The sequence below is a fragment of the Physeter macrocephalus genome, chromosome 14, assembly GCF_002837175.3.
Source record: "Physeter macrocephalus isolate SW-GA chromosome 14, ASM283717v5, whole genome shotgun sequence".
In the NCBI taxonomy this organism is placed as follows: domain Eukaryota; kingdom Metazoa; phylum Chordata; class Mammalia; order Artiodactyla; family Physeteridae; genus Physeter; species Physeter macrocephalus.
In genome coordinates, this window is record NC_041227.1 from 132464662 (window position 1) to 132483092 (window position 18431).

The following is an 18431-nucleotide window of genomic DNA, read 5'->3' on the forward strand; positions in this document are numbered from 1 at the left end:
TGGTATGCGGGCCTCCCTCTGCTGTGGCCTCTCCCGTCGCGGAGCACAGGCTCCGGACGCGCAGGCCCAGCGGCCACGGCCCACGGGCCCAGCTGCTCCGCGGCATGTGGGATCCTCCCAGACCGGGGCGCGAACCCGGTTCCCCTGCATCGGCAGGCGGACGCGCAACCACTGCGCCACCAGGGAAGCCCCTCACTTCTTGTTTTTAATATCTCACTTTATTTTATTTTATTTTTCAATTTTATGGAAGTATAGTTGATTTTCAATGGGTTCATTTCTGCTGTACAGCAAAGTGATTCAGTTATATATGTATATATATATAAGTATATGTATGACCTTTCTGTTTATCCAACCTGTCCACTTTTAAATGGTTGGGGGGAAAAATCAAAGAAGAGTAATATTTGTGATACTTGAAAATTAGGTGAAATTCAAATTTCAGGGCCCGTAGAGTGTTAGCGACACAACCACGTCCATTCATCCCCTTGCTGGCTGTAGCTGCTTTCGGGCTACGACAGCAGAGTTGAGACATGTGACAGAGACTAAGACCCGTGAAGCCTAAAATACATGTTGTCTTGTCCTTTCCAGAAAAAGTTCACTGGCCCCTGGAAAGATGGAATAACGGAACTGGGAGGGGTGTTAAAATCATCTTTGTTGATGGGAAAACCAAAGCACACAGAGGAATTTAGTTGAGCTCGTGAGTGGCAGTACCCAGCTCCCGTCTAGCATCAGGCTTCTCTCCCCTGTCCCGGTCCTGTTCCCCCCCGCACCCACGACACCCTCCCCCAGGTGTACGCCATGTTCTTTCACGCATCTCAGAACCTGCTATGTTCCCTTGGAAAGACCCTCCCTCCTCCACTTCCCTGTCTCAGGCTCATCAAATCCTACCCCAGCCTTTACATAATCCTCCAGCCTTGCAAACTGGCCCGACGTTCCCTTGTGCAAACTAAAGGCCCGCTCCCTTGCTGGACACACCTGTGAGATGTGTCACCTTCATGCGGCCAGAGTAAGAACCTTGGGGCCTGCTCTGAACGCTTTGAAATCTAAACGTCAGGCCCGCGAGGAGTCCACCTTTCCCTGGCCTTTGTGGACATGGCAGGGAGGATGTGTGAGCTCAGGCGTGCGTCTGGGAAGAGGAGGGAAGCCGGCCGGGGCCGAGGCCGCTCCGCAGCCCACAGTCTCCCTCTGCTTTTACACCCCAAGTCCCTCGAGCACGGGGCAAACCCACCCGTGCGATGAATGGGGTCACCCTTGGGGATGGACCCGCGCCCTTCCCACCCTGCTGGTGGGCCCTGCCTGTCCTCGGGGCTAGAGAGCTAAGACATGGGCCTTGTTGCTAAGGACGTTGCTGAGTAGTAACAGGATGTGAAAGCTTTTACCGTGTCTCCACGCTGTGGGTAACAGTCCTGGCCCTCTCTCCTTAGCCCACACCCGGCAGCTAAGCTAGATGAGCAGGCGCTGACTCAGGCCACAGGTCGGTTCTTTGTCCAGCTCTCGAGATGCTGATGCAGCCTCACCACTGAAAAGGTGGTGACTGGCTTGGTGTCACGTGGCAGGAACGAGGCCTGGGAACACGGAGGCTTCAGAGGGCTCACCGCGGCGGCTCCCAAAATGAGGCCCAGGAGCCCGTGGCCGGGGTGCTCTCGGGAGTTTTGTTTTGGTTTTGCTGATGGTTTTGTTTCCATGGATGCGGTCGCCTTGCCTTTCCAGACCTTGGCCTTGGTTGTTCCTCTTCCCTGGCGTGAAACCGACAGACAGGTGGGGTCACGGAGCCTCGTCGCTCAGGAGCTGAGAGAATTCAGCCCTGCTGTGTCTTCAGCGCTTCATTGAAAACCAGGTGGTTAACATTTAGGCTAATTGCAGCCGACAGTGACCTTGTCCACTTTGAGCAGGGGCTTTGCTTCCCCCCGCGCCCCCCCCCGCCCACCTGACATCCAGGCGTGCGGTCCAGGAAGGCTCCCTCGGGGCTCCTGCGGACCGTCTGCCTGATTCACTGCATAAGCCTTTCCTTTTATTTTTATTTAAAGGAGATTTGGGTTGGTTTGTTATAGCCAAGCTTGAAACAGCTTAGAGTTCTTTCTGGGTCCATTTAAGTCTAAGAATAACTGCCTGGTGGCGGCTGGAAGGCTGCAGGCTGCACGGCACTTGCACAGAAGTGTCCCCGCTTGGGGGATTTTTGTCTGCTGTCACAGATGGAAGTTGGAGGTGTGACCCCCTAAAGCTGTGTCACGGACGTCCCAAGGCATCTCGGCCAATCTGGAGACCTCGCTACCTCGAGGTATTCAGGCAGAGATTGGGCAACTCTAACAGAAGCTGCAGGAGGGAAAGGCAAGCTTAAACTTCATCCGCAGCTCTTTCCAACACCAGGATTCCAGTGAGGATGTTTTTGTTTCTCTTGTTAGTTCCTTTTCATCTTGATGTGGATTAAGGTCTCTAGCCTAAAATAGAGCTTTGGGGATTGGAATAAAATGCCCTATTTTGAGAATAATTATAAATAGATTTGTGATTACAGATTTAAAGGGCCATAATTGTAAGATGTAATAGAAGCTCATCGATCCAGACCTGCTGAAAACAGATGTGAAATTCACAAGCTGCCCAGCGTCCTGTCTTTGTGGGCAAAGCCTTCTGAGCACAAAATATCATCCACTTGTCTCTGCTCAGGATCAGGGCTGTCGTGACCCTGCAGGCTGCGGAATTTGGGTTCAGAAAATCAGCCTCCCTCACATTTTCTCCCAGCAGCTGACCCACACGCTGTATGAACTTGGAGAATGAATCCCATGACTGCTTGTGTAGAATTCTCTGTTAAGATGGTCTCAGCTTGCTTTTCTCACATTAGTACTTGAGAAGAGTAAAGTTTTCCGGTCGTGATGGGTTATTTTAGAAGTTGAAAGGTGAACGGATGTCCGCCTGAGGAGTCAAACCTGGTGGATACCTGGCATTTGGTCAACCAGAACTTGGCTAACGAGTTGCTCAACGCTTGTACGTTTCGCCAGTAACCTTGGGCTTCTGAATCATCAAGAAAAAGTACATGTTGTTACACATAGTTTTAGTGGCAAGTGGGTTTGGTTTTATTCTCATTTATGGAGTAACAGCGATCTGTGTATAAAGCGACCTGGTAACTGGCTGTTAGCACCGCCAGCACTTGACTAACCAGCACCCCTGTATCCCATGACCCCGTCCCGCGGATTGGCCGAAAGCAAAGGAAACACGTGAATATCGTGGAGCCGTTGCCGTGCCGCCACGTCTGGCCGCACAGACGCCACGAGGAAGAAGAGAGAAGGGTCATGGCCCCTGTGGTTTGACAGGGTTCACTGGGGAAGGGTTAGTTCCCGGCCCTGCAGGGGCCACGGCAGACCTGCAGCCGCAAGCACCGAGCGCTCCCCACCTTCCTTGCCGCCGTCTCTCCCCCGGCTCTTTGTCTGCATCGTCGTCCGTGGGGCCTATGGTGCGTGCTACTCACCTTGCTGTCCTCCTGTGGAGCTAGCGCTTGCCCTGCTGACCTCGCGGTCTTTCTCCCTCTCCTGCCTTTCCCAGGGTGTCACATCCGCCTCTTAGAGGTAGTGCTTCCGCCACCCTGTCCTCTCCCGCCTTCCCTCCCACAAAAACGTTTGCCCGGTTTCTGTGGCCGCCCCGCCTGAGCCCCCAGCCGTGCGCCCCGCTCTTAAGGATGCACTGTGTGTCCTGGTAGCTAGAAACTCGTGCCCACTGTGTCCTGTCCAAACGGCCACGGCGCCCCAGCAAGGAAAACGCTTGTGTGTCGACCACCCAGAGGATATTCCAGTCCTCCCCCATCTTCAGATTAGGTGCCTTTAAAGTTTTGCCAGGGAAATAGTGAAATCTCCGGAGTGATTCATGAGAAGTTCAAGCCAATTTGGAAAGCAGCACATGAACGGAAAGAGTGCATCTGTAAACTGACAACACATTTTCCTTTCTTTCTGGTAATACATATTTCTAGTCACATATCAAGACCCATTTCCAATCTGATTTAGGCATACACCTACGGTAGCATGCAGTCAGTGCGACGTACGTGCACTACATGGTGTGCTGTTCTGCAAGATTAGTGTAAATACATCATGGGCTGAAATCAGCAAATTGTTCTGATGTTCCGCATGCCTGGCTCCATACTCCTACCTCTATTTCATTTTTTTCTCATTTCTTCCCAACTCATTTAATTGTTGTAACCTAATCAACCATTCTGTCCCCACAGGATCCAAAGGAATTTTGCAACTTGCATGTAAATTATTTTAAAAATCTGCTCTATTGTCATTTCTGACAACACCGCTGTCTTTTGGGGAGCTGGTCAGGGCCACATACCAGCTGTGTCCTCAGTGTATTGCTTTTGTTAATAATTTAAATTAGCCTGAGATTGTTACAGCACATTCATATTGGAAGCGAGTGGAAAATTTAAACACTCGAACACTTGGGCACAAAATTTGCAAGAAGAAATCCCACCCCTACCCTAAGCTAGAAGCAACATTAATAGTCTTTCAAAAACGCTGTACTAAAGAAAACATCTAATAAATCATGTTTTTGAAGCTTCTCATCTCCAGAACTTGTACCTGACACTACAGGTGTGTCTCCGGAAGGGGCCGCAAGAGATTAGTGACCCAGGTGACTGGAAATGGGGAGGAAAACAACATCCTTTGAGGTTTCACAAGTCTTTGCAGAGTGTGGTAGCTGTCATGTCGCTGCCCTCCTGTTGCGTGTGTTTTAAAACCTTGTCACAAGACGCGGCGTGTCCGCTTTCGAGGAACATCTCCAGAAGTCGGCCACTCCTCTGGATCGTCCGGGGCGCGGGGTCAGCTCCCGCTTCCAGACAGACAGATGGCCTGCCGTCTGACACCCGTCATTTCAAGTGAGGGCCCCTCTCCCTCCTCTGATGAGCTGGACTCACACTTGGTCCTCGGATCCTAATCGTGGCCCAGAGGCCTTCTGAGTGCTGTGACCTGCCTGCACAATGTGGTTCTGTCTCTGTTACTACGCTGGAAACTTCGTTATTCCACGGAGAAGTAATACACATACTATGGGGCTGTGTTTCCCGACGGACAGGAAAAGCTGGTGCAAAACTCAGATGTGGCTGGAAAGGGAAATAGAGAGAAAGGGGAAGAAAGGACTAGAGTGAGGGCTTCACCTCCCTGGGCCCCTCCTGGCCGGTGACCGCGGCCCCTCCAGAAGGACTGTCCTCCCCCGCCGGCCGGCAGCACTGCTCTCACCCGACCTTGCGAAGCCCCAGGCTGCCCGGGTTCAAACCCAGCCCCGCCAGCCCAAGCCACGTGGCCGTCCTGCTCCCCTCAGCGTGTCCGGGTCTAAAATGGGGACGGTTCAGGTACCGCCTCCTAGGGTCGGGCAGAGGCTTAACCGGGTAAGCGTCACAGGCGCTCAAGCAAGGCGCACCGAGAAGTGTCTGCCGCCGCCGTTCTCGGCACCCTCCCTGCGTCCCGCCCCGGGCTCAGGGCTCAGGGCTGCAGCCCTCGAGGATGTGAGCACCGCTGTTTCCCGAGCAGCTGTCACCCGGTGAAAGGAACCTTCCTTTGTTGGGCGTCCTCAGCAGCTCGTGGGCCCGACTCGGGGCCCCGGGTGCATCCGGCACACGGAGCCCTTCCCGGGGGAGCGGTTTCGGCCCCCGCCTGCAGCTGAGCCGGGAGACCCTCCCGCCCGGAGGGCACCTAAGAACGGCGGCAGGACGTGCCGGCCGCAAAGCCTCTTTGCCAGCTCGCTCTGTGCTGGGTGTGTGTTTTCTGTTTCCTGCGGCTTTTGTTATGGGGTCTTGGGACAAGAAACCCAGATGGCTCCACCTGAGACGGGAAATGTCACCTGGATGTGGGGAGGTCACCCTGACCCGGCGGTGGCAGTGGGGTCCCGTCACTCGTTCACATCTCTTTTCAGGGCAGCACCCTCGCTGGCTCGTGAGCCAGTCTTTTCCTTGTGGCTTTTTCTGAAAGTAGACCTGTCGGTAGTCAGTCCACGGCTGGCACCCGGGACCAGTGCTCTCGGTTGACGTCTGGAGAGGAGCGTGTGGCCAGCGGCCCCGGGGAGGGGGCGGGTGTAGGGGGGCGACCCAGCCGTGATCTCGGTCCTCACCGGGGCTGGTCCTTTTTCGAGCCACATTTCCCCGGGTCCCGGCAGCCTGTGGGGGGACCCCTGGGGTCACAGTAACTGAATTCACTTACATTTTACTGGCTCTTCCCCGGCCTGTTGACACCAGACTCCCGTCTGCTTCCGGGGCAGAGACATCCTCTCCCCCGAAGCTCGTCCTCAAGGGCCTCCTCCGGGCCTGGAAACGAGACCCTCGGAGCAGACGCCCTGGACTGTCGGCCGCGTCTCCTGAGGGGGCTGGGAGTTCCCAGTCACTGGGGAGGGGTCCTGCTGGTCCCCTCGCGTCCTCTCTGCTCCCCTCTGCTGCGGCCTCGGGGTGGAATCCTCCTTCCGGTACCGCAGCTCCTTCGGCAGCAGCTCCTGAGTAGACGGGGCGGGGGTCCCTACACAGGAGGAGGTGGGGAATTTGAGTCCGTTTTACAGATGAAGGAACCGAGGCCCCGGAGAGGTCAGCAGTGCCAGAGCTAGTCCTTCCCATCCATGTCGCCCCCCAGGTCCCCTGTCAGCCGATTACCATGTGGGGCGGCGGCGTGAGGGGACGGCCCAGAACAGCGCAGCTGCCGCCAGTCTTGGAAGCAGGTGTCCCATTGAGCTATAATTAGGTCCCTCCTTTTCAAAGACTGGTGCAGTTTAAAAACGCTCAGTGAAGACAGGATGAAATCAACGATTATGGAAATGTGCTAAATTTAATTGCAGTCGGTCCCGCTTTCAAAATGCTTGCTGCTGTCAATTAGAGGCGTCTTAGAAAAAATTTAAATTGAGTAATTGAGCAAACGTATTCAGCGTTTTAGGGAAAGGATCATATTTTTTTCTCTTTACCTCCACGGGGATCAAGTTTCCAACCTCTTTTGCTAGGTGCCCGCTCCTTCCCACCTTGCCTGCAGCAGCTGAACAGCCGATGAAATGTCTGGAACTTTCCCCAAGGATCTGGGCTGTATCGCCAGTTACGGTTTGGGTTTTTGTTGTTTGTTTTTCGGGAGCTGACATTCTGTGATCGCTTAACGCCCATTGACTTTCTCCAGGGGTGGCCATTTCACGGAATTCTGCCCTCCTGTGACTCTCCTTATTTCTTTATTTCCCAGGTTATTCTGTGCTTCTGCCTGTAAGATAGACACAGCGGGTCTCAGGGGACCACACCAGCCAGCCCCCTCGACCCTCACAGCCTCCCGGTCACCACGGTTTGCATCTGTGGTTTGCAGAGTCTGGGCCCAGTCAGAGGTTTGGCAAGAGATTCAGGACACAGAGACGTCTAAAAGTGGTTGGTCTTTGTTGTTTTCTGGAAATCACGTACATGGCGATTCTGAAACATACTCGGGCATCAGCACACATTCCACAGGCATCGCGCAAAGGCCTGGTTCTCACATGAGAGATCGGAGCCCCCCTCTATAAAGGTAGAGCTGGGAAGGTAGAATTTGCAGCTTATCTGTGCCATTTGGCAGCATTTAAGGGGACTTTGCCTCTGTGGGCGGCTAGTCAACTTGGGCGTGTTTCTGCTGAGAGTCCAGTCAGAATGCAATCGGTCCAGAAAATAAATACCACAAGAGGGCAGTAAAGATTTGCAAATAAAAGAGTCCACAAAAACCTGCACCCAGAAGATAGCAGTGACCTTTGCTGCACTTCTTTATTTTTTGATGGGCATGAAGATGAGGCTCTCGCTTCGGGCTCCCAGCTGTTCCTTGGTTTTAGGGAATCATCACGGTCCTGCAGAGGGGAGGCGGCCGGGGTTCCTCGAGGCCCCAGCGGCTGCTGCAGTGGCTCCTGCAGTCTCCTCTTGCCGAGTCCAGCCCACTTCATATCTACTCTGCTTTCTTAGCACAGAGAAGGCTCCCGCACTTCTAAGCAATATCGCCGGCAGTCTGGAAAATCATTTACTTTGACGGCATCGTGAGTTCATTAGGCGCTGACCCTGCCCCGGCCGACTGACAAAGCCAGCGCCGTGTTGATCCCAGAGGGGGGCGTTTTTAGCAGGGGAAGGATGCAGGTTTCAAAGTGCCCCAGATCCTTTACCAGTAACGGGCTGTGGCCGTGAGCACTCCCGTTAGGGTTTCCTCTAAGGTTGGCATTAGACGGGCGTGTGCCCTCAGCTCCCTGGTCAGAGAAAGACGGTCTTTTTCCAGATGGAACAACTTAGAAAGGATAAAGGTTTTGGTTCCAGCTCCTCACATAAGTCTGGATCCTCAGCCACTGGGGAGAAGAACTAAGGTCGGCAGCCTTTCCAGGACCTTTGTAGCAGGTGAGACCAGTCGTCCTATTACAACCTGATGGTCGTGGATGAGCCTGCCCGAGGCGTGTGTCAGCAGTCAGCGGACAAATCTGGGCGATGGGGGCGAGACTAGGTTGCCCGCAGAAAAACAACACAGCCGGACACTAGAGAGAAGTGTGTAACGCTCGGCTCCAGATGAACCAGACGCTTCGTATCTTCCACGGTGGGCAAAGTGCTGATGTGTCACCGGCCCAGCGCGTCTCCCGAGAGTGTGGCTCGGTTGCCATGACAGCAGAGGCCTGCCGGCTGCCTGCGAGTCCAGCAGCAGCGACAGCCGAAGTGGATGTGTCCGTTAAAATACTTCTCATTCAGAAAATGACTTAATGTGGTTTCCCCAGAAATTTTTGCTCTACCGAACAAGTACTCCGCTCACTATGCTGTTTGGCTGCAAAACAGCCTTTTCCTGGGCTGGTCGTGGAAGGGGCTGAGTAGTAATTTAATTCAAGTGCATTTGAGGTTCTTAATTGTGGCCGTTCTGCTGGCTTAGCAAGGAGGGAGACGTTGTGTTTAAATCTAACTGCAAATGAGGATGAATGATTTGGGAACCTGCGTGACTGAGGGCAAGAGTAGGCAAACTACAGCCCACAGGCCAGATTCTGGCTGCTGCCTGTTTTTGTAAATAAGGTTTTATTGGAACACAGCCGTGCTCGTTCACCTGTTCATTCACGTGGCTCTCACACTGCAACGGCAGAGCTGAGTAGTTACGACGGAAACAGTATTTGGCTTGCAAAGAAGATACTCTCTGTCCCTTTATGGAAAATGTTTGCCTACCCTAGATATCGGAGGATGAGCACTGAATTCAAAGATCAGAGTTCTGGATTCAGAAGCCAGGGAGGAAAATTGACTTAGACACGTCCCCTAGGCCCCCTGGGCCTCAGCCTCCTCATCTGTAACACGGTTGGCCTTGATTAGCTTATTTCCAACTTCCTTTCAAATACTAAAAGCTCCCTCAGTCTTAGCACCGGGGAATGACCCTCTGCGGGATGACCCAGGGCCCTGTTTCAAGGACTGATGCAGAGGAGGGTAGCATTCTTCTCTCCGCCTGCCCGGTGCAGTCGCGACCCAGCCCCGTGGCCCTAGGGAGCAGAGCTAGCTTTCTGGACAGGAGCATCTTCAACTGGACCATAGGCAGGTCCGACCTTTTCAAGGACTTTCTGTGGCTGCAGGGCTCTGGTTCTGAGGCCCCTGCCCGCAGCTGAATGGCACACACCTGTGATTTGCTGTCTCCCCGTGATTCCCAAATCCAGGAGAGAACTGCAGTGGGCAGGTGTCCACACAGGTGTGTAGGAGGACACAGGTTGCAGGGAGGTTGCAGCTGCAGTTTGGATTGTACTGCCGTGACGAGGAGGTGGGGTGGCTTGAGGGGTTAGCTTACCTAAGAACCACTGTTAAGCTCTCTGAACCAATTAACTTATCTCCCAAGACTGCTCTCCATGTTATCTGGAGGTGAAGATGTGCTTCTATCTTGGCGGCTGATAGAAAGCACATAGACCAAGCCAAATCTGAAAAGGAAGTGCTATTAGGGATTCCAACCACGGAATTAGACACGGGACCTAAAAGAAACCAAGATCCTGCCTTCAGGGATGAGTCTGCCCTGAGGCTTTGGGTTCGCCCCCTTTCTCTCTGACTTTCCGTGGCCAGATTTGAATGTCCGGCCTTGTGTATGTACCAGCCTTTGCAATACCAGGACCCCTTGACGTGGCAATTCCACAGCAGGAACCTATCCTGGGGAGATAGGGTTGTGCACAGAGATTTGGATTACAAAATTGTTCATCTGCACCTTGATGACGGTGAAAACCGGAAACAACCTAGGTGTCCAACAGTAAGGGAATAGTTAGATCAAGTGCAGGAGAGCCACACGGTGATGCGGGGGGCATCATACAGTCCCTAAAGCCACGCGGTAGAAGAGTGCCTGTAGCTTAAGAAGATCACGTCATACACAGGGGAAAGACGGGTTACAAACAATAAAATTGCGTGCAGGTCAAATAAGAAAACATGAGGAGAGAGGATTAGAAGCGTATCTCACAAAATGTTCACAGTGATTATCTCGTGATAAAATAATGGATATTTTAAATTGTCTTTTTTTTAACTTATCCATGCCTATTAAATTTTCTAAACCGAACACATATTACTTTTATAACAAGAAGCAGCATTCTTATAGAAATTACTTAAAAGCAATAACTCTGCCTTTTGTAAAGTTTTATATTAGAAGGAATTGCCTCCCCCAATCCTTCCATTCAGTCTAGAAGTATTTGAGGATCACTCCACCCTGGGCTCTCTCCTGGGCACTGGAGACACATCAGTGAACAGAATAGATGAGGTTCCCGCCCTCCTTCTGACAAAGGGAGAAAGAGAAATACATAAATAGGTAGTGAGAAGAGCTCGAGGGACGACAGGGGGCCATGTTGAAGCCTTGAGGTTAAAGCATCACCTGAGCAGAGATGGGAAGATGCCCTGCCCGTGTGGGCAGAGAAGGAGAAAGTGCAGAGACCCTCGGGCAGCATGCATGCCTGGCATGTTCCAGAAGATGAAAAATTATTTAGCCAGAGAAGAGCAGGCGTTTTATTTACTCTTGACTGTGCTACCCAGAAGGTTATAATGCCCATTAAGTAGCATCATGTTAACCCGTTGCCCACTTACTGAGTCGAGGTAATAGGTGTGACTTGTGGCTTATGAGAAATACACAGGACATACTCCATTAACAGTGTCATGGAAAAGGCTTTCCTTTGTGGTTTTCTTCTCCTGAAACCACTTGATTTCTCTTTTAAAAGAAAAATATATATATTTTATTAAACTGTAGTTGATTTACAGTGTTATGTCAGTTACTGCTGTACAGCAAAGTGATTCAGTTATACATATGTATCTTCTTTTTTTATATTCTTCTCCATGCGGTTTATCGTAGGATATTGAATATAGTTCCCTGTGCTTATACAGTAGGACCTTGTTGTTTATCCATCCTCTGTACACTAGTTTGCACCTGCTCACCCCAAACTCCCAATCCCTCCCTCCCCGACCCCGTTGCCCTCAGCAACCACCAGTCTGTTCTCTGTGTCTGTGAGTCTGTTTCTGTTTCGTAGATAAGTTCATTTGCGTCGTATTTTGGATTCCACACGCAAGTGACAGGTAATTAACGTTGCTCTGGTTGCAGGTGAACACGTCACCTTAGAGGTAAGATGCTGTGCGGGGCCCGTGGTTCTACGTGGCCCGGCTCTTTCTGTTACCCACGCCCTGGCTGATGGAACAGCACCAAGGCACCATCAGTCTTACATTGCCAGGGTCGTTCAGATGTGCAGATACAGACACAGAGCATTTTTATAGCAGAAAAAACAACTGTAGAAGAAATTTACAATTATTCTTCTGCCCCTGCACCTGGTTATTGTTGGCCTGTCTGCCTTCGGAATCTTAGAATAGGAAGAACCTTCTATCATCAGGTTCCTCTCTCTACACTTTACAAACATCTGTGATAAATATATTCATCAAAGCCATATTTTCTACTATGCTAGCACATACTTTGTGTGTTATCAAAAACACTTTTACCGAATAGGAACGACTAGAAGGTAGTTGAACGTGAAAGCAAACTTCAGAGGGTTCCCCAAAGGCTGTGTGACTGCAGGATAGACCTACTGGGGGCCTCTACAGTATTCCGACTCACTCTGTGTGATTTATAGAAACGCCACACTAGGAGTCCCTTAAACTGTGAACCCCTTCCATGATGGCAAACGGTTATGACTTTACAAGAATGTATCTGTCGTATAAAATGAGACACATGTTGGCTATTAGTAAATTTTCCGATGGGGAAACAGTACTGCCTGTTCTCGAGTCCTGGTAATCCAGTTAGCACCATGATGCCAGACTGGGCCTCACGCTGATATGCCATCTTTCAAGGAGCCTAAGGATACTGGGTTCTCAGTTGTTTAATCATAGCCAATAAACCATGCTGTGTTTCAGTCTAATTGAAAAAAAAAAAAAAGGGGCACGCTAAAGCTTCAGCATTTAAAGTCACTATTCTGCAACACTATGCATAGTTTCCATTTTTATTTCCTCTTTTAAAACTTTCTGTGCCGTTTTAGTAAGTTGAGGTCTTTTCCTGCACCTAGTCCTAGCCCAGCCTCTTCTTCAGAAATCGGGGTGAGCGTTTGGAGCTGAGACCCATTTCCTGTCCTGCCCACCAGGAGGGCACAGAAGCCCCCGGGGACACGCCTCGACCTCCCCACAGGTCCGAGCCCCTGGGGAGTCTGTCTGCAGCCCCGACACATACCCTCGGGACACAGGGTTTCCGGTCCACGCACCAGGCTGGCAGAACCCCGACCCAGGCAGCCCGCAGCTGCTCGCAGAGGCCTTCGACCTGCCGTCAGGGAGCAGGTGTGCGCCAGGAGCCTGGGGTAGGCACCGGCAGTGTCTCCCTCCTGGGGCAAAGGAAAGGAGACCAAGGTGAAGGGTGTGCTGTGAGGAGCTGCAGTGGTGGCTCTTGAAAAGGGTTCCTCGTTTCATCTGCAGTGTCGCCCAGGGATGCAGAGGTCTTATCCACCCCCGTATTAAACGTGAGGGACCCAAGCCCCAGAGAGGCCGTGTAATCTGCCGGGGCTCACACAGCGAATATGGATAAGGCCAAGATTTGATCCAAGCTCTTTCGAATCCAAGTCAGGGGGTCTTTCCAGAGCTGCCCTTGATTTCTATGATAATTGAAGGTGTTCAGAGGTGAAAACAGTCTTGGGATCATTGAACCTGGGGGAGAAACATTTCGATTGTCTTAGGTCAGCACATCTCAAGCTTTAAATGTGTGCAGGAATCACTTGAGGGTCTTGTTGAAAAAGTATGTTCTGATCTGGTAGATCTGGGGTGGGGTGGAGAGGCTGCATTTCTGACAAGCGCCTGGTGACGCTGATGTGGCTGGTCCACGGACCACAGGACCTTTGCACTGCAAGTTCTTCCGAGGAGAGGCTACTTATTGATCTGGTTTCCTCAGCACCTAGCCCCCATGTCTGAGGCATGACGGGCACACAGATATTTGTGGAATACATGCTACCGTGTCCTGAAGTCACACACAAGGACCCGGGGGTTCTGAAGACCCGCTGTGTGCTGAGCAGACTCTGTGCTGGGGCTCCACTAGGCCCTCTTGGGAAAATGGAGGTGACCAGGAAGAAAGACGAGAGGTGCCACACATCGAGCCCTTGCTGGGTACCAGTTCCCGTGCCAGACGTCCTGGCATCTGCTCCCCCCAAAGGCCCGGCGAGAGGACGGCCAGCAGGATCATCCCGTCTGACAGAGGGTGGACCAGAGGCTCCGAGGGGCTCGGGGGCTTGTGCCCGGCCACACGCTGTGCGCGCTGAGCTGGGACTCGGGCTGCGAACTCTGGGCTGCTGCTCGCTAGAGAAGCTAACACGGGACGTCAGGGCTGAGAGGCGTCCCGCCTGCGGGGGTGGAGTTCGGGGCCTGACTGCAGCTCCATGCCATTGGCTGCGGCTCAGAGCCCCGCCCTCCGTCAGCTCTCTTCGCTCGAGATCTGAGCTTTCTCAGCACAGAGCGTCAGCAGCCCTGGTGGTGCTCTCTCTCCCCTGCATTTCAGCCCTCAGGAGGCATCGGCTTTCCGGTCTCCGTGATTTGGGTTCCCGTCTGCTCGCGGACCCCGCGGGGCATCACACTGGGCCGGGTCGTGTTTACGCTGCTGTGAGCGAGAGGTGTCAGCACGATTATTCTGACGCCTCGTGGGTTTGCCCGCGGCTCTGCCGTGAGACCCTCTATCCCTGGACATATATTGATCTTGTTTGCACTCCTGGTGGGGTCTGAATTGCGTTCCTGACACCCGGAGTTCTGTCAACAGTATGCAAGCCGGGAAGGGCAGCTCTCTCTGTCCTGCTCAGAGGCCTGTCGGGCTCGGAAGGTCATTGCTGTTCTTCAGGCCAAGATCCCAGCGGGTCCTCTCTTCGGAGGCGCGTCCCTGCAGAGAAGCTCTTACAAGGGCCTGCTGGCCGGGCTGGCGTGGCCTCTGGGGAGGGTCACCACGTGGTCACCCTCCCTGAGGGCAGGGACGCCCTCGCGGGCCCTCCCTGTGGCTGCCCCAGCTTGACCAGTGACGGCGTGAGGGAAGGAATTGTGACCACGTATGAACGTCCAGATGCACGGCGTCAGGGGCAGCTCTCGGAAGCGACCGCCTGGTAGCTGCTGCCTTTCTGTGTTAACGTTTGTCATCTCCCCCACGAGCCCCAGCTGCAGGCTGACTGTACAGCGCATGGTTTGGCCTCGTCCGAGTCTGTCAGTCCCGGTGCGCCCCGTGAATTCATGTGTCTGAGCGAGTGAATGAGATACTCAGTGAGTGGATAATCACGGGCCCCACGACTGCTGGGCCTGAAGATACAGAGATGAATAGGATGGTCCCTGTCTTCCAGGACCTCACAGTCTAGTGAGGAAGACAGATCAGCAAATCCAAGAAGCAGGTACAAGTGTGTGTTGAGGTTCTCCCGGAAGCCGACTCTGCCACAAGGTTTTGAGAACAAGAATTCAGTGGGAACGGGGCTCAACCCTTCTGGGGAAACGCGACACGACATGACATCCGTGACAGCAGCTGTGGGCCAGTCCGGGCAAGCACGGGGCGCAGAGCCGGAGGTTCAGGGCACGTGGACCGGTCACAGACCGTGTCGGCCCCAGGTTGGAGGTCCCGGGATGGAGACGTCAGGAAGACAGAGGGGTGCCGCTTGAGCTGGATCTGGGGACAGACCAGACAGCAAGGCCCCTGTGGGAAGGGCAACCAAAGACCCGAGGCCGGACAGACGGCCAGAGGGGTGGCAGTTAAGGTCCGAGGTAGGCCAGCCCGGTCTCCTCATCCACTGGGAGGGCTCGGCCTTTCTCTCCGCCAGACGGGACTTCGGGGACCAGGACAGGATCCCCTGGAACTGGATCCCTGCAGGCAGCGGACGGGGGGTAGGGTGGAAGCGGGGAGACCAGCGAATGGCGAGGGCGGGTGGTGACCGGACTGGCCAGAGAGGTCGAGAAGGAGGCCCTGAGGAGAGGGCGGATTCTGGACGAGTCTGAAGGCGGAGCTGGCGTGACAGGTTCGCTGTCGAGTGAGACGTCAGTCACGTAAAGACGCAGTACATAAATACTCGCCAGCTGCCCTGGGAGCTGTTAGGAGGAGACCAGGGCGCCATGGGGGAGAAGAGCAGGACGACGTGACGTGTGGCTGGACCCTGGGGAGGGGGCACAGGCCGGGGTGGAGCCGCACGCAGACAGCTTGGGGGGAAGGATGAGAAGGCCGGGCCAGTGCCCACGCCTCTCCTGGGGTCCTCTGCCCTGCGGCCCCCAGGCCTCGCTGCCGCCCCCAGAGACGCGGCTCCCAAGGGGCCCACCGGGGTCTCCTCCAGCCCCAGGTCGGGCCCGCCCAGAAGAATGAGATTCTGAGCTCGTGGGATTTCCTGCCGTGCGGAGAGCTGCTCTGAAAGCTCAGAGCTGCGGTGGCCGCGGGGCCTGGGCGGGGGGCAGCCCGGGCGGCGGGCTGGGGCCCAGGGGGTCTGCGGGGCGAGCCGCGCTCGGGGGCGGGGCCGCTGCCTGAGGGCCCCAGGCCGCCTGGGGCTGGGGGCCGACCGTGGCGCGGGCTCGTGGCCAGTCGTCCCTCCCAGACCCTACACGCTGATTTCAGAGCAGCGTCCGGGCTTCGGAGGTCCCCGAGCACCTGACTGCGGGGGGGTCCTGCCCCTGGAGTGAGACCAAGGCCGCGGCCCTGTGAGCCCCGCGTCAGGTTGGAGGCCTCGCCGCATCAGCCCGTGTCCCCTCGTGCACTGCGGTAGAAGCGCCAGGGGAGGGAGGCGCGGGGACGGTGGGGCAGGGCCGCCGGGGCCGCCGGGGCGCCCGCTCAGGGCCTCAGCTGCGCTCGGCGGTAGCAGGCGTCTTCCTGCCGCCCCCTCAGCCGTCCCAGCACCTCGAAGCACGAGGCCGCTGCATCCGGGCCATCGTGAGGTTCCCGATGAAGTTCGTCTCTGCGCCTCTTCCTGAGCCCTTTTCTCTTTGTACCCGTCGGAAGAACGGAGTAGAGGAGCATAGTCGGTATGGCCGCCTTGACCTTCCTGACGTTCTTTCTAAATGTAGGCACAAACCCGAAGGCTTATCGAGTCGGAATCATTCTTGGGCCGACGTGTGGAGGACAGGGCTGGTCCTGCAGTTGAGGGGCGTGAATGTAACCCGCGTGGTTGCGTCCTGGCTCCTTCTCACAGGCCTGTCTGAAAATTCCTTCCGCCCTTTGTCAGCGGGGAGGCCCGCTGAGGTCTCCTCCAGCTTTTGTGTCTATGGAGCATCCGCGTTTCCAGCGGTCCCCGGGTTCACACGTCTTTCCCGCCACCTCGCACATGCGCTGTCGCTAGGGCCCTAGTACAACTGCCTTAAATACTTCCAGCCTTGGAGCAGAAGAGTTGGGCCATCCTTCCTCCATGTTTTCGCGCCTCTGCTTAGATGGGTTCACTCAGTTCATCGGAGCTGGCACTCCAGCCCCAGGGTTTGAGCTCTCTACGAATGGGTTATTTTGATCAGAGAAAAGCGTCACCTAACGGCCCAGCGTGTGATGAACACGATCAGGCTTCATTTCTTTCTAACTTCCACCATAATGCTGGGTGCACAGCTCGGGCCGAGTGCAGGACCAGGCCTGGGGCTCCGGAGGCGGCTGACGGGCTCCTTCCGCAAGCGCAGATCCTCCCCAGCAGAGCCGCTGCAAGCAGCTCGCTCAGTACCTGTGGATGAAGGGCTCCTGCCCATGGGGAGGGTGGGTGATTCCTCGAGAGCCTTCTCCACCTCCTGCCATCTTCTTGGGAGCCAAAGCTGCCCTTGCTCCGGTCTGCTGGACCCCTCATTAGGAACAGGGCCAGAGCAAGAGTCTTTGCCGTTTGGCTCAGGGCTGCCTTTCCAGCTGCTGACCGGCAACCAGCCCCTCCCCGGCAGGTGGACTTCAGCCTGTGGGGAAGCCCGCACCTGCTCCAGTTCCTCCACGGGCTGCTCCGCTGACTCAGACGTCCCCGTGTGATCCCCTTGCCTTGCCTTCTCTGCGCCTTTCACCTCTGACCTGAGACTCTAACTCCCCGTGAGAGTAACGAGGGGTGGTCTTTACACAGCATGAGTCTAGTGGATGAGAACTCCTTTGCGTACCTCACAGGTCACGACCCAGGATTCTTCAGGTGCAAAGAGCACTGCGGGCTTCGTGGGAAACCAGATGCTCTTACGTGTCACCATTCTTCATGAGTCCAACTCTTTACCTGAAAAAAAAAAAACAACCAACCCTCTGTTCTTCTTACTGTGCCTTTTCAAGTAGCAATAAATCATCCCCATGGCCTGCCATTTAAGCGGTTTTCCTCCAGAGGACACACTCTCCCTTTTTGCATGGGTTTCTGCAGATTAATCTTAAGTTGGAAAATCTGCAAATAAGGAAAGCACCAGTACACAGTTTATTTCTTTTATTACATTAACTGTCACAAAGCCCCGTCTTCCCCAAGAAGTTAACCTTTCCATCCCTGGATGAGAATTAACCCTTCCTTGCCAGAATCCTGTGACTTGATTCTCGGTTAAAGACATAAAGAGTCGGGCCTCCCTGGTGGCGCAGTGGTTTAAGAATCCGCCTGCCAATGCAGGGGACACGGGTTCGAGCCCTGGACCGGGAAGATCCCACATGCCGCGGAGCAACTAAGCCCGTGCGCCACAACTGCTGAGCCTGCGCTCTAGAGCCCGCGAGCCACAGCTACTGAGCCCGCGCGCCTAGAGCGCGTGCTCTGCAACAAGAGAAGCCACCGCAATGAGAAGCCCGTGCACCGCAGTGCAGGGTAGCCCCTGCTCGCCGCAACTAGAGAAAGCCCGCACGCAGCAACAAAGACCCAACGCAGCCAAACAATTAATTAATTAATTATTTTTTTAAAAAGACATAGAGAGTCGTCTTGTGATGGGTACGGGCAACTCTTTGGTCCTTTGAAAATGTTGCCCTTAGGGTGAGTATAGCCACGGAGGTAGGAAGAGATGCTTCATCACCCTGGTTCCCTTTCTCACCCCATCCCATCCCCGCACAGTATCCAGCTCAGCCACAGAGTTTTCTGTCACTTTTTTTCCC

At 54.4% G+C, this 18431-nt stretch overlaps 1 protein-coding gene across 1 annotated transcript in view; it reads left to right on the forward strand.

The window, feature by feature from the left end:
• The window catches only part of PRKCA (protein kinase C alpha), a 303592-nt gene that overhangs the window by 236546 nt on the left and 48615 nt on the right, over positions 1-18431 (forward strand). The gene's annotated exons all lie outside the window — the stretch shown is intronic.